The sequence below is a fragment of the Sebastes fasciatus genome, chromosome 1, assembly GCF_043250625.1.
Source record: "Sebastes fasciatus isolate fSebFas1 chromosome 1, fSebFas1.pri, whole genome shotgun sequence".
Lineage (NCBI taxonomy): Eukaryota > Metazoa > Chordata > Actinopteri > Perciformes > Sebastidae > Sebastes > Sebastes fasciatus.
In genome coordinates this window covers 25,992,040-26,008,347 of record NC_133795.1, presented here as the reverse complement: position 1 = coordinate 26,008,347, position 16,308 = coordinate 25,992,040, and the positions used below count along the sequence as shown (strand labels likewise).

At 40.6% G+C, this 16,308-nt stretch overlaps 1 protein-coding gene across 2 annotated transcripts in view; it reads left to right on the top strand.

Moving 5' to 3' along the window:
• Window positions 1-16,308, top strand: part of rap1gapb (RAP1 GTPase activating protein b) — a 136,586-nt gene that overhangs the window by 28,853 nt on the left and 91,425 nt on the right. For both annotated transcript variants that reach the window (XM_074639943.1, XM_074639937.1), the window contains exon 2: window positions 314-359. The gene's annotated coding sequence lies outside the window, so the exon portion shown is untranslated. The remainder of the gene's footprint in view (window positions 1-313; window positions 360-16,308) is intronic.

The following is a 16,308-nucleotide window of genomic DNA, read 5'->3' as shown; positions in this document are numbered from 1 at the left end:
CTCAGGGGCGGTGGGTGGTTTAATCTGCTCCAGGACGTGTGTCAGATTTAAGTCAGTCAAATGCTCAAATGCAAACTATAATGTTTTCAATGTAGCCTATAAGATGTGATACACTGTTTATCATACAGACAAATGAATATGCCATTAATTAGATGGCTTAGTGATGGATAAGTGTATTCAGCTGCAGCTGAAGCTTGGCTACCTGTGCTTTTTGGAAAATGGATATTGTAATAATTTTTCCAGCATCTGTCACATACTTTATATCTGCATCTTTTTTCATAATTAATTTAGAAATGTCTTCTTTTTTCCACAGAAACAGCTGACCAGAGGAGCATACTGTACAGCTTGGCAGCTTACAGGTAGGTCAATAATCATTTACACAAATCATTACCTGTATCACATCATGACTTCATCTTACTGAAAGCGAAAGTATATAGAAAATAGAATTCAAACTGAGGTATTGTCTCCTAACCTGCGGGAAGAAAAAAGCTGGAGTGAAAAGAAAAGAAACACATAGTGTTTTATGGCCACGCTGTGTGTGGCGAGTGCTCCGGGTCACTTCCTGTGGTGTTTGAGATGACTGTGATCGGTGTTTGTTGAGATTATTGCCTCTGCATGGAGTCAGGAACAGAGGCAGCAGCGCAGGCCCTTTAAACCCTGCTGACTTCATACACACTCTGTGCTTCAGTACTGAAATTACCTTGACAAAGATGTGATACTAATAGAGGTTTTAGTGCACAGACTCATAATTACAGACATGGTCAGTTGTTAATTAGGGAGACAACATGTCTAACCATAGACCGTATATAAGAAGTGGACGTAGTTACCGTGATGTCACCCATTGGTTTGTGGACTGCCGTTTTGAAGCTTCGAGTTCGGCATTTAGGCGGTCACCATCTTGGTCTTTTGCAACAAGAAGTGCCAACCCTGTGGCATGAAATGACACGCAAAAAGCTTAAAATGCTTCATCATGACACGCTGAATGTCCTTAAAATGGCGTGTTATTTATACGCCTGCCCATTAGATCAGGTTGAAAGACAGGAAAACATTGTAGGCTACATGTTCTGTTTGCAATGCCAACAGAATGATGTTTACTTTGTGGTCATTAAATAGCATAGACTGTATATAAGAAGTGGACGTAGTCATCGTGACATCACCCATTGGTTTGTGGACTGCCGTTTTGAAGCCTAGAGTTTAGCGGTTTGGCTGTCTGTCTGTGAAAGGGTTAAAGTTTTAAGACAAAAACACGGACAACTCCCAGAACGAACAACGCCGTGGTAACAACCTGTCAATCACAACAATTTACTAAATGAACATCATGCTGTGTTGAAGACTTGAAACTAGCAATTGAGACCATAAACTCATGTTTACAATGTTTACTGAGGTAGTAAATGATGTGAGAAGTAGGGTCATATAGACTTCTATATAATCAGACTTCTTTATGCAACCAGAGGAGTCGCCCCCTGCTGGCTATTAGAAAGAATGCAAGTTTAAGGCACTTCAGCATTGGCTTCACTTTTCAGACCTGGAGTTGCCCTCTGGGTCTAACCCTTGATGCCCTGCATTTATCACACACACCGTCTCATTTCTCTCCGAATTGCCTTTTTTAAATTTAAGCCAAGAGTTTAAACATATTGAACCACAACTTTTGCCAAGATCTTGATAAAGGATGCAGCGAAGCTCCCAGCTTCTTTTTTTTTTTTTTTTTTCGTCAGGTGACAGTCAATTTACAATGTGGCTGAACTCCTGTGATCCATTAACTGCATCTCATTTCTGACTTCCCCTACTTCTCTTAGTATTTCTCAGTTTGGTAATTTTCAGTCCAGTATAGGAATGAATCCACTTTTCTGCTGTATTGTACCTATGGTCAGGTATTTCATGAAATGTCTAAACAACATATTCTGGAGTGAAGAAGAAACATAAAGAATGAAAGAGAAGCTGTTTATTTGAGATAAGACTGTTTGATTTGGAAATCATATTGACTTTTTTAATTTACATTCTGCTGATTTTGCTATTTGTATCTGAGTTGGTGAATTCTGTGTCATTCTAGCTGCAAGAAAAAAATTGGGTTATGTGTATGACAAATGGGCAAAGACAGTAATCATCATAGCTGTCTTCCTCCTTCCATATTGCATCCTGTGCTGCAGCCACAAACTGTATGCAGAGCTTGGGCAACTTTTCAAGTTCCAGATTATTTCCAATACTACAGTTGAGTGCCTCTATTCTTGCGTTATCGACAGTCGTGGTACTGCAAGCCACTTCAGTAAACAAGAAAGCAATCTCTATTGGTTTCCTGTGTACTTCAGATTGAATAATTCATGACTTGGCCGACTGTCAGCCAGGTTTCTGAGTGCAAAAAACTGTAACCTGTGAAGAATGCCAAGGCTGTGTTACCTTCTCGTAGAATGCTTAACAAGGTGGATGATACCTTCAGTTGAATGTAGGATCTGCCTCCATCACCACTGACCACACAGGAAATCACACCTCACCCAGAGCCATTAAATATCATGGTGGCATTTTAATGAATCTGTGAGTGATGCAGCTGAATATTTCAGTGAATTAAGAACCTTATGCCTCAGGCTCAGGCCTCTGCTCGAAGATGACGTGCACAAAATGTGAGTGTATCTCTGCTACTACAAGGTCTATTTGAATAATCTTGGTATCAAAATAAAGGTAATACATTTTTGCAGATGTGTAAGCATGAGTATATAATTTGCTTGGTATATATATAAATGAAGATGGAACAGATTTCATTTCCACCTGACAAAACTGTACACTTTTAGAGTGAGTATCCGTAAGAAATGATACAGTTACAGCCTCAAACCACTATCAAACCATACCACAACATCTGAACATTACCTGTGCACAAGCTGATGCTAATAAAGTGAAGCAGAGCAAAGTTGGAGAGGTTTTAGTAGAAGCATGTACAGGCAGAATCTTCAAATCTGCGCCATTTGAAATTTTCTCAGGTAACTGTAAAGCTTAATAATTTAATTTGCATATCACTATAGGTATTAATTCCATCTAAATACAACTGTTTTGGGCTTTGTTTTGAAAAATCATGTTCCCATTGAAAGGAAACCATCACCCATTAGTCCATTTAACTAATGCCTTTTGGATTTGGACTTTTGGAAAGCAGGTTCAGTGAGTTTTAGTCGTGCTAGAGTGATAACGCTCATACCGTTGGAGTCTCAGCTTTCATAATAACATATCGTTTGTGTGGGTTGCATGAAGTAGCAAAATCGCTAGCACCACTATGCGTAAATGCATTTGCCGTGTTTTTACTGGGTGCTAATGTAGTTGCTTGGTGTTGGAATTGTGTTTCATTTAGGTCAAAATTGTTTTCATGAGCTTTAAAGGTCACATATTATGCTCATTTCCAGGTTCATAGATGTATTTTAATGTTGCACTAGAACATGTTTACATGCTGCAATGTTCAAAAAACCCTTTATTCTTCTCATACTGCAGCCTGAGTCTGCCTGCCTCAGAGCCTAATTCCGCCTCTGTCTGAAAACCACTGATTCACAGCCTGTCTCCTCCCACTCTGCTCTGATTGGTCAGCGTTTTCTGTCAATCAAACTTCCTCAACAACACAGCGTCACTATCTCCCCCTCCCTCCCGGAGAAGCTCTGGAGAGAGAGACGAGTGGAGAGAGAGGAGTGGAGGGAGAGGAGCTAGAATAGAGCTTATAAACCACTTTAAAGTTTATAAACCAGAAACTTCACCCAGCGCACGTTACCGGAGGAATCTGATCAGAAATCGGTGACACATGATGAACATCTGCGGTCCAGATTCCAGGTTTTCCTGACGGTTTCTCTCAGGTAAATAATGCTGTTTATATCTCTGTTAGTTAACTCAGTGTTTACCTCATGCATCAACTCTGTAAACCGTAAACATACACTCTGTTTTACGTCTGTCTTTACAGATCCATCTGTGAGAAATGACCGACAGAATCATCCCAGAGGAGAGCAGACAGCTGAGAGCAGATAGCTGAAAGCAGATGGGAGATACAGAGCTAACCCCATTAGCTACATGCTACCGCTATGAGACGGTGTGTAAACACAGCGACCATCAGGGTGGAAAATAGAAGATGTGAAACAGTAGTCAGTTCATTATTTCTGCTAAAAGATAAATGTATGGAAGATCAGAGTAATGGTATATTATTTACAGTAGTAGCTGTCTCTGTGTTACCATGACTACAGACCACCGGAGCTTAGCTTACCACAGTTTACCAGAGCTGAAGACTTTCTCCTGTACCATGTTAACATAACTAACTAACAGGTGAGATGATTACAAATGCTGTGAATAATTAATATTGTCATCTGTCAACTCAAATAAAGTTTGACTGTGAAACAGAAATGTGTTGTGTTGCTTACAAGTCACTATTTACTACCTGTACTCTGCTACATGCATGACATCAAATATATATAATATATAAATATCATCTGTTTAAACAGTGTAATTACATAAAGCCTTTGTGAAAGAACATGTTATATTTAGATGATGGGAGTACATGAAGCCTGTTCTGCTGGTTCTTGCAGACTTTGCTCAAGTTAGGTTGAGGAGGAGAGACAGTGACGCGCTGTGGGGCGGGGTCAGCTACTGAAGGTTCTCTCTGGTTCGACCAGGAAACCCTTACATGGCTTGCATTTCTCTAATGACGTCAGAAGAGAAGGAAAAAAAGCGATTTTTTTTTCTGCACCCATTTCCGGACAAACGGAGGAGGAGAAAAAGAGAGAGGATGGTCTTTTATGATACTATGGTGGCCTGTAGACACACTGGGGACAGATATTGATGTTTAAAAGACATGGAAAAGTGCATTTTGCATAATAGGTGACCTTTAAGCCGAGCTTCTTCCCATTATGTGGGTATGCTTGATGAATATGTTGCTCTATGTTTAACATGTATCTGGTGTTTGTTGTCATGTGCGCAGTTGCCCCCGGTACCTGGATGCTCGGGTTCAATTAGGTGTTGCAGTTAAAAGTTTTGCCATTGTGCTATTTGAACAAACACAGATACAGTTGCCTTGGGGCTGAACGATATACCAATTGTGTATATCTCAGTTTTTCTCTTGTATTTACTCATACAGTATCATATATTTTATATCCTATATCATTGTCCTTTCATTTTCAATAATTAAATTGTCTGAATCTTATATAATAAAATAGAAAATTGCTAAATCAGCTAGTTACTTCTAAGCAGACATTTAACCAACCTGTGAGTCAACAGTTGAGCTCAGATGTCTGAGACCTCTAACCAGCCATACTCTCATTAATAAGGACAAACATGGAAGAGAGTCAACATGGGGAAATTAATCTCATGTGCCGATGTATTAATCATTAAATCAATGTCAAAACCAACGTGACAATTTGCTGAGATAAAGAGTTGAGGTGGTATCAAGCACCCTGCCTTGTCAACAAAACATCTTTGTGTTTTGAACAAACATTATGGCATTATGTTATAGAAAGAAATGAAAATATCATGCAGACCATTAGCAGACATGACGACACAAATCTCATTTGGTTTGCTATGTATTCAGCTTTTCTGAAAAACCCTTTCAGAAGTGACAGATTTGTCCCTGACATTTATGCCAAGTGGGTTTTATCGACTCATTTTCCATACTAACTTGACTAATGACTGATTTATACATTGTTGGTTGATTCTGCAGAGAAAGCAGCTATTTCACGCTCCATGAATTCCTCTCGGGAGCTCCTGTTTGCAGGGTTATGGCGATACAGTTGATCCAACATCTCCTTTGTTTTTATATCTAATTCGCTGGCTGGTAGTTGTGTTCCTCCCTCTCCTCAGTGTCCACTTTCGTCCGGTGATAAGTCAGCTCTGTCTGACCTCAGCTGTTAGGAAGTCAAGTCCTCTGAACCTTGGGTCGAAGAATGATGTCGTAAGCAGTAGTAGCGGAGTGTTAAGCTAGTAGATTGAAATGACGGATGAGCCTGTCAGGAAGGGCGTGTTGCGTGTTCAAGGTCACCTTCATTGCCTGTATTTTACAGATACTCTGGAATACAGTAGGCAACACAGCTAAATCTGACACCAGCTCAGTCGTTTCACTGTGCAGAAGACGCTGTTCCGTTCAGTGGCTGCGTCCTGTTCATCATTTCCCATTGAACGGTGGTTGCCTGTTCACTTTTTGTAAATGTCTCTCAGAAAAGTCTTGTTGCAGACTTTTGGAGACCACTCCAAACTATGCTCAGTGTGTTTGTCCCTCAGCGCAATGAAAACACACTCCCTGACTTGCAGCTCTTTTTGGCCAACACATTTTGGCTGCATTATTCTTAACATACTGTCTGCTACTGGCTTAAAGAGGACCTATTATGCTTATTTTCAGGTTCAAACTTGTATTTGGGGTTTCTACTAGAACATGTTTACATGCTTTAATGTTCAAAAAACACTTTACTTTTCTCATAATGACTGTGCTGCAGCACCTCTTTTCACCCTCTGTCTGAAACGCTCTGTTTGAGCTCCTGCCTGAGTCTGCTCTGATTGGTCAGCTGTTCCTCTGTTGTGACTGGTCAACCGAACCAAACTCTTCAGATTCCACTCCAACTCCGCTCAAACTAGCCGCTACAGGAAATATGTGTTGCTTGGTGACATCATCACGTTTCGGAAAAAAAGGCGGGACTTCAAGCGAGGCGTTTCAGGCAGTTCAGGAGCACTGTTTCTGTGGGGGAGAGTAAATTCTTTGGGCTTTGTAACTTTGCAGACCTTTAACATGCACAAAAAACTCTATAACAAACTAAAGGAAAGGGGAAATAGGTCCTCTTTAAAACTTAAATTGTCTTCAGACAATTTGGTATTTATTTTGTCATGATGTACTATTTCTATTTTCTTCATTCATTATTTTCAACACTTTCTCTCTACAGAGCAGCTGGTAGTCGAGGGCAATCTTTGGGATCAGTTTATTGAATAATGACTCTCTCTTGACACTATTAATTTGTAAGCCATTCACATACTTTAGCAAACACAATTTTGTCTGTGATGCATTATGATGTGAGTTTGTGTGCCCGACAAGGGAGTTGGCTTCTGAGTGATCCAATAACACTGTAATGCTAAAAAAAAAGTTCAGGTTAGAGCAGTGGCTGTTCTTCTTTATATGAAAAAATGAGATATTCATTTGCATGATCCTGTTTAAATCGATCTAAAATAAAATCACAATAGCTAGAGCATTCATTCTTTTTGCAGTGGAAAGCTAAGGCTTCTGTCTTTTGCTTCAACACATTGTACGCTCATGATGACATCATTATGTTACGTTGTGTGTGGAACGTAACCAAAACGTCCAAGTTTCATGAGCCGGACGCATCGCGCTGGATGGGCTCATTTGCATAAAGGACCTTTCCCGCCTTTTCCTTTAGAAAGAGCAACGACCAACGACGAAACGCCAACACTTGGCCGATAAATGTGTAACTTCATCACTGAGTCACTCACTCAGTGACAGACTTTGTGTTTGTAGGGTTGGCCCTCCGCAGTCCAGACAAAAATACCAATGTAAGCACTGGGGGACCATTTCTATTGCAGAGTTCAAAAGGTTAACATATTGATTCACCTCCTTCCCCACAGTACCTGGGCTTGTTTTCCTGACAGACTCACTTGAGGCCTAATTTCACAATCTAGAGAGACCAAAGACACCATCGTATTCAATATTCAGCTGACAGACAATATGAATCTATACATTTACTGGCTGTAAGACACTTCACAGTACAGTGTGACTGCAATGGTGCTTTCAAAATGTCAAGGATAACTATAAAGAAGTGAAAACTTGCTTTCACCCTAATCTGGAATCATTCGCTCCTAAGTAGCTTGCCGGATGACTCTCTTCAGTGCATACAATGAACAAGTCATTATATTTCCCATCCGCGCTGCGGTGCTCTCCGTGTGATAACTACTGTGTGCAGCAAGCAGTGAAATAGCTGCAGGATGTGTTTTTCTGAAGTGCAGTCTGGTTGTTAGAGACTGTGGCTGTGCTGTGACTCAGCAAAGGTTGATTAGAAATGTCCCGGCAAGATGAAATGTCTGTGTTTCACTTTTATCTCATCATTGCTATTGATTGTATCTAATCGTTCACGCAGACCTCCTATCGCTCACGTCTTATTATTCACACAAACTGATTTTCACATACACTGCACCTGCTTACTCTGAATTAAATGTCTATATTCAGTTTTTCTTCTGAATGATAAGCAATAATCTCTACAATCACTTAATGCATCACTGGTAATTTGATTATTACACCATGTCAGTCGGACAATTGTCGAAAAAAGCTAACTGTTGCACACGCTACACTATGCAGCTGGATTTTTCACAGTTTCAGTGAAAAGCAATTATGGCAAACCCCCCCAAAAAATGTTTCATTCAGCCGTAAGCTGTCTCATTTTAACCAAAAATGTGTCGATTTAGCCCACGACAATAAAACTCCACTTCTCCCAGACTTTAATAAAGCCTTGTGGTGGTGAATGGATATATGGATCATATTACCTGTCAGCCTACAGGGGCCCCTCATGACTCTGAGTTGAACTCATCACAAGTGCTGTGGCTTCTCTGAGGAATTATTGCCCGCTCCAAAATCACCCTCTCATTTTAGTTTCATGTATTATCTTTCAGTGCCTTCCTGATCGGCAGGTTGCAGAACCTTGCATCATCACGAGGCAGAATCAGCAAATAAAAAGAAATGTAAAAAATAGATGTAGTTATCCCTACTGAGGAAAGTGATAGTTATCATTTCAACACAGCAACTCTCCCGCTTCTAAGAAGAACTGGAATCGGAAGATTTAAAGTTGGGGTAGGCAGGTTGGAGCAAATCTGATTTTTAAAAAAAGTGATTTTTATAAAACGGTCACTGTGTCCTGACAGTAGCACATGAGACAGGTAATCTGGAAAAAAAAAATCATGTTCCTCTGTGTCCTCCTAATGGTATCTTCAAGATTTAACAGACCGGAGGAAAACAACCAATCAGAGCCGAGGTGGAGCCTTGCCGTCTCTGAGCAGCTGTCAATCAATCACAAACTCCGATCAAACGGTCAAACTAGGCAGTGCTGATCAAATATGAATCAATATTCTGTTACTGTAATGCCAATTTCTTCTTATCTTGTAGTGTACTGTTTAGCTGTAAAATGAGAAAGTTTGTGACCTGGCCGCCAAGTTGAGATCAGCTGAGGAAATCCCAAGCACCACCCATGAGCCAAAGGAAACTTCCTCACTTTACAGTTAAACAGTACACTACAAGATGTTTCTGAAAACATTTGAGGCAAGAAATAGGCATTACAGTAACAGAATATTGATTCATATTTGATCCGCGCTGCCTAGTTTGACCGTTTGATCGGAGTTTGTGAGTGATTGACAGCTGCCTCTGTTGAATGAACAGCCAATAGGAACGCTCTCTCTATGAAATGACCTGTGATTGTTCAAAGTCTCCCATCACGGGCTAAATTCTTCCTCTGGACATAAAAGGAGGTATTCCTCCTGCTGAAGTGTCCTTGAAAAAGACACTGAATCTGTATTAGTAGTCACCTACAGACTTGAAATTGGTGATCAAAGTCAAGACTGGTGATATGCAGCCTCATACTGTAGAGTAAATGCTCAATTACAATTTGAATGGGGGGTGGAGCATTTTTAATGAAACACACTGCCTTGAAGCAAGCAAATACTAATGATATAAATCTACCCTGTAATAATAATAATCACAATGTGTTCTGGGTAAGATAAGTATCTAATAATTCTTGACCAGCTCTCTCTTACTCAATGTGTGTCTCTCTCACTAAGTATTTATTTGAGCTTCCAGAATAATGTATTAGTTATAAATGGCAGCGCTGATTCCCTGGAGAGTCTGTACCAAGGTGACTTTCATGAGGAAAGTTAAAACAAATATTGAAGCTAATTTGCTGAATCACAGACATATACAGTGAGAGGGAAGACGAGTTCTCTGTGGGGACCATGAAGCCATTATTATTATTAGTCATGATTTCTGTTTTGTCTTTATTTAGGCGGAGGCAGTTCTCTGACAAGCTGAGATCTAACTGTATTAAATCCGATGCAGCTTGAGGTCATAGTTTGTATCTTCAGGCAGCCTGGTTGCATGAAAAGGCATATGAATGGTATGATAAGAACACCCTTCTTGCTTTAGGCATGTCATTTTCACGCCATGAAGTCTGTAGTGCCTTCAATGTAAATGCATCTGTGTGAATATGCTACGCTCGGAGCTAGTGACTAGAATGAAAAGTGAGAAAGACCGCTTAAAGCGGACGGGAGGTGACGTGGATGGGTCCAACAAACACAGTGACGTAGTGATGACGTTGAATGCCCCAAAACGACATAAGTGACAAAACCCTCTAGTGACCACAGTAATTGTGATGGGGGCAAAGGAGGATGTCTGGTGACTTAGTGTGACAAAGTCTGTGTAGGGAGGAAGTCGGGATGGATGGGTCAACAAGACATTGGACTTTAACACAGAAGACTACTGTCCGTTTCCAACGAGAGTCAATGTCATAAGGATGAAGATCCCCTAAGAATGAAAGATAGGTTCACAAAGTCTGTCTTTAAACAATAGTCAGATGCCTGTATGAACATTGAAACAGGTTTTGCTATAATAATTTCTTGTTTTCATACCGGCTACAAAAAGATCTCTTCATAATGCCCTTTCAATACAAAATCCACAATCCTTGTTCTCTGCAAAAATGCATTTATCTGAAGTTTATATGAGCCTTCAGCAGTCTAAGTCAGTCACATCAAATGGATATCTATTTGTGTTTCTACTGACTTTGTTTCTGTGCTGAGCTGCAGTGCGGGGATACAAACAAAAAGAAGGAATTGTGTACTAAAAAGTCTCTCAGTTGTCAGACGGAGGATGTTGCCAAGTGGGAGCATGTACGAAGAAAAAAGCAGTGGTCAACTCCTAAGACAGATCCTTTCGGGTACCCCACAGGAAAGGATATGACAATCAGAGAAAGAGGTGCATCATAAATAACATTGTGCATCATACCAAGTATGAATGAATCCATGTGAGCGTTTGTTTTAGTGCTCAATAGCAAGCTGCCACAAATAATCTCAAAGCTCACTTGCATACTGATGCTCTGGGGGATGTGCTATATAGACCATGTGTGTTCGCATATACTGCTATAATTTATCTCGTTGCATGTAATTGCCTATAGAGAAGTATTCCAGAAACAATTCAGGGTCCCAGTCTCCAAGGACATATTGAATTTAAATTTAATCTAATCCTGCATTTCTCCTCCCCTTGTCTTTGGTGTGACCTTGTGTCGCCCATCATCCATCATTCAAAAAGCACAGACATCCTGAACAGACTTTGGTTCCGGTCTGAAAGGTGGGATAAAGAGAGGGGGGTTTTGTCCCTGACTTGAATACTAGAAGAAATAGACCTAGACCTCTTCCTCTCTCCAGCAGGTGTGCGTTCATGGGCTGCTACCATCAGAGCTGCAGAGTTTGAATGCTACATCTGAACAGAAACTGATAAAGCAGCACTGAGGGTAGAATTAGGTTTGAGTGTTGCTAAGGGCTGACAAATTGTATATTTCTTTATCATACAGGGTCCAGATGGACATGTGTGTCTCTGAGTTGTATTCTGTACCAGCTGGCCATAGGCTGGCTGTTGTTAGAAACGAACTGAAGCACTGAAACACTTTATGAGTGTTGAAATTTGATAAGGATGATTTTTACCCTCTTATTTATTAGGTAAAATCACATTTCTTTGTGTAATAAAATCAATTTCATGTGTAAAATGTATAATAGGGCTGTCAAAGTTAACGTAATAATAACGCGTTAATGCAAATTTGTTTAACGCCACCAATTTTCTTTCATGCAACGAGGTTTGCGGGCTCAGTTTTAAACCTACAAAGAACTGGCATCATATGAAACTAGAGAACTTGACCTCTGACCTCCAGATATGTGAATGAAAATGGGTTCTATGGGTACCCACGAGTCTCCCCTTCACAGACATGCCCAAAAGTCATAGTCAAGTCAGAACACTGACACACTGACAGCTATTGTTGCCTGTTGGGCTTGAGTTTGCCATGTTATGATTTGAGCATTTTTTTTATGTTAAATGCAGTACCTGTGAGGGTTTACGGATTATATTTGTCATTGTTTTGTGTTGTTAATTGATTTCCAATAATAAATATATACATAAATCTGCACAAAGCAGCATATTTGCCCACTCCCACATTGATAAGAGTATTAAATACTTCACAAATCTCCCTTTAAAGCACATTTTGAAGAGTTAAAAAATGATTAATTTACAATTAATCACGATTAAATATTTTAAGCCATTGACAGCCCTAAGTTTTACAGTTTTACAATAGAGTTACATCAGGCTCAGTTGTTTTCCCTATAGTCAATTCGAAACTGACATTTGAAGCTTTTTATTCCATTTCTAAACCTGATTGATTTATAATATTTCCATTATAGGTGCCATTTTTTCTAATACTCCAATGTTCTGTAGAAATAAATTCAGTGACGTCATGATCCTGTCAGAGCTGCAACTCCTGCGAGTTCGATTTACAAATCTCTAGTTGATAAACGTCGTCATAGAGAGCGTGTCACAGCAAGTCGCCTCCTCGTAGGAACAAGCTTAGCAATTCCCTGCTGGAGTCCGGGTGCCCTCAAAGGGTCAGGGCCACAGCGGGGATTGGACACTGCCGGTGTAGTCGGATTTGGTGAAATGCCACAGTGGGAACAAAGGCAAATGAAAGAGCTGTTTTGCCCTTTGATGCCGCAACTGAAGTCGAGGGTTACTGCCAAGAAGCGTAGAGCACGGTCTAAACACAGAGATCACACTGCACACTGGGACTTTGTGTCACGAAGCACATTCCCTCACCTAGAGCAGCTGCTTCACTCGGGCGAATCTCAGGGTGGTAATTTGTGCAAATACTGTGGTTATGTGGAAAAAGCGTGCACATGTTCATGAGCACATTTGTTAAGAGCATGGGTGTGTGCATGTTTGTGAGTGATCCATTTATAGTGTCCCAGTTTAAACTAATTCAAATGCATGCACCAAATGGCACACAGACACAGTTAGCACTTAGCTGGCAAACATAGTGGAGCATTTAGCAGCTAAAGAGCCCGATATTTCCCTCAGGGGTTAGTGGAGCCCGATTTAAAAGGAGAGGGGATATTGAATTTACATCCGTCAGGTGGACACAAACACGTCTTCCAGTGGACGCTAATGTTGCTCCTTATCTGCAGGATGTTTACAAATTGGCTTTCGGGAAGGTTAAAGTTGCTATATATCCAGATGAACGTATGACAAGAATTGCATCTGATTGGCCCCAGGATGCATGATTTGAACCAACCCGTGCCTCAAGTTTATCTAATATGAATTAAATGAGCTGATATTGCCATGCCTGTGAGGACGCAGCTCTCAAACTCATTCAATAAACTCCCTTCTAATTAAATTGCCATCATTTGCAAAACAAAATGGAGCAATTATCTTTTCTGGATTTGTCGTATATTGGAAAACTCAATTGAGAAAGCATAATAATCTGGGGATTATTCTCAGATCAAATTGCTATCATTTATTAGATTACATGAAATTAAACAAAATTATGTTTTGTGCATGATTTCATAGATATATTCCTGAAATGTATCACATAACATAGGAAATTATGGATCTTGACTGGATTTTAAAATAAAATCCAGTGGGTTTGAACAATGCTGCACCATGCAATTTAAATGTGCAGTTATAGTGAACAGTGAATCCTTTATTAGATGTCTCTACTGCTGCTGTCCATGGTACTGAAAGCAGGTCAGTGTGCTGTGCTGCTGTGTGCGTGTCGGAGGAGCAAGAGGAAGCACGAGGTGCTCCGAGGCCGCGAAATTTAAAGACAAAGCACAATGGAGAACGTGGTCCTCACGTTGTCAGTAAAATGGGTATGTGTGTGTGTATGTATGTGTGGGTTAGTAGAAGAGAGAAAAGAAAGGTTCGCTCAGAGCGCAGAAAAAAGAATCCTAACTGCCGCGGGAAAGACGTAGCAGCTGTCTTATTACCACTCAGAAGCCCGGCAGGCGAACTCAGGTTCGTCGGCCGTGCACTGGTCTGTTAACTTATAAAATACAGCTACCGATCTTACCCGTGGTGGCAGAAACTAACACAAAGGAAAACCCACAGCGTGGGGCACACAGTCAACAACAGTAAACAAAGCAAACAGCAAGCAAGCAAGCGGACTCAGTGGTTCGTAAATTCGACACAATAGCAGCACATAAACTTATTGTAACACACGATTGAACTAATTTCTGCCCAGACACAAGCCTCTTACTTGGGAACGCTCCTCGAAGTGATTACGGTGTGTTACGTCCGTTGATTGGTCCGGCGGTGTTCCGCGAGCTCGGGCAATAACGGGCCGTTATCACGCTCGTCAGCGGGTGAACGGCAGGGCCGATTCTCCGTGTGGTCGACTCAGTTGAACGAAAAAAGGCGGTCGTCTTTCCTTCGTGAAGAACGGGGTCCGTTTCTTCCTTCTGCAGGTAGATGAGATCACTGATTGTGCAGAGATCTTGGATCCGAAATGTTGGGTGAACACAAAACGGTAACTTGTCCAGCACAAAAGAGAGAAAAATGCTTGTGCGGCCATCGCATTCTCACTCCCAACTTGCCAAATGCCGCCGCTTGGTCAGTGCTCCTCGGCATCGGAGACCGATGCACGGGGTACCCCTCATGCGTTACTTTTGGACGGACCAGGGACGGCATGTCAATATATGTTCGTTACATGCATAGGGTCCTTTCAAAATAAACTGACTAGTGCCTCACGTGACTCACAGGACTGACGAGACCGAGGAGTCTAAAGACTGATGTGTCAAAATAAGTCAACTTTTAGTTCCACATGGGACATCAAAACCTGCATCCTGGTTGAAAGTCTTGTGTTTGCTTGACCCATCCACCAGCCCTCCCACCAAATGGCGGTATTTGACGAGTTGGGAGTGAGAACGGGTTGGCGCGGCCGCCCACACGACATAAACAAAGCACAGAGAAGCTCTGATTACAACACACACAGAGGGAGAGTGACTTCATGCTCTGCTCAGGTAGACATTACTCCTCTATATCTTTCAATAGACAATAGTTGTTTGCTGCTATATTAATGCTCTGGATATTGAATTTAGCACTTTTAACTTGTATAAGGAAACTATACTAACTAAAATCTAGCCCCACAACTCTTTTGATATACAGTTTTTCAAAAGTACAAAGTAACTAAAGGCTCAGTCTCTCAAGTCTGTTATAAAATCACATGACAATTTGTTGAGAGGGTGATTGGTTGCGTTCCTGTTCTCCATACTGGCCCCCAAAGTGATCCCTTTCAAAGTGACTCAAATAAAAGAGATGAGGGACGCCTGCAGTCCACATTCATCCAATCTAAAGTTCACCTGAAGCTAATATCAGTCTTCCACAGTCTGAGGTTAGCAAATTCCCTCATCTCTTACGTTTTAGTCACAGTAGGAAAGGATCACTTTGGTGCTGGTATGGAGAGGAGGGATGATTAACTCCAATAACTCTTTCAAAGTACAGACTCTTAATTAATCGCTTAATCATCTGGCCTAAATTATCTCACATAGGGAAAATCAGAAAATCCTCATATTGGAGAATTGTTGGCATTTTTACTGGAAAAATGACTTAATTTATTCCGATCATTTTCTGGCAAAATTTAAGGCGATTATCACGCCATGACGCAAATTTGTTTTAATGCCACTAATTTATTTAAAGCATTAACGCAATTGATCTTCCTGAAGTTGTAGCGGGCTCAGTTTTAAAGCTGGTCATACTAGCTTGTCACAAAGGAGGCTAAATAATGCTCCAAACTTATGCTAAATTGTGGCGAGGAAAAACTGGCATGGCCATTTTCAAAGGGGTCCCTTGACCTCTGACCTCAAGATATGTGAATGAAAATAGGTTCCCACGAGTCTCCCCTTTACAGACATGCCCACTTTATGATAATCACATGCAGTTTGGGGGTTTCTGGACAATATTTGTCATTGTTTTGTGTTGTTAATTGATTTCCAATAATAAATATATACATACATTTGCATGTAGCAGCATAGTTACCCACTCATGCTGATAAGAGTATTAAATACTTGATAAATCTCCCTTTAAGGTACATTTTGAACAGATAAAAAATGTGCGAATAATTTGGGATTAATCTTGATTTACTGTGGAAAATCATGCAATTAATCATGATTAAATATTATTATTATTATCATTATTAATAAAAATCTCCATCATTGAAAGAATGACCATACGGTATTTACATACTGGTTCCTAAAGGCATAAAATGCTTTTCATATGCTCTAGTTACATTATTT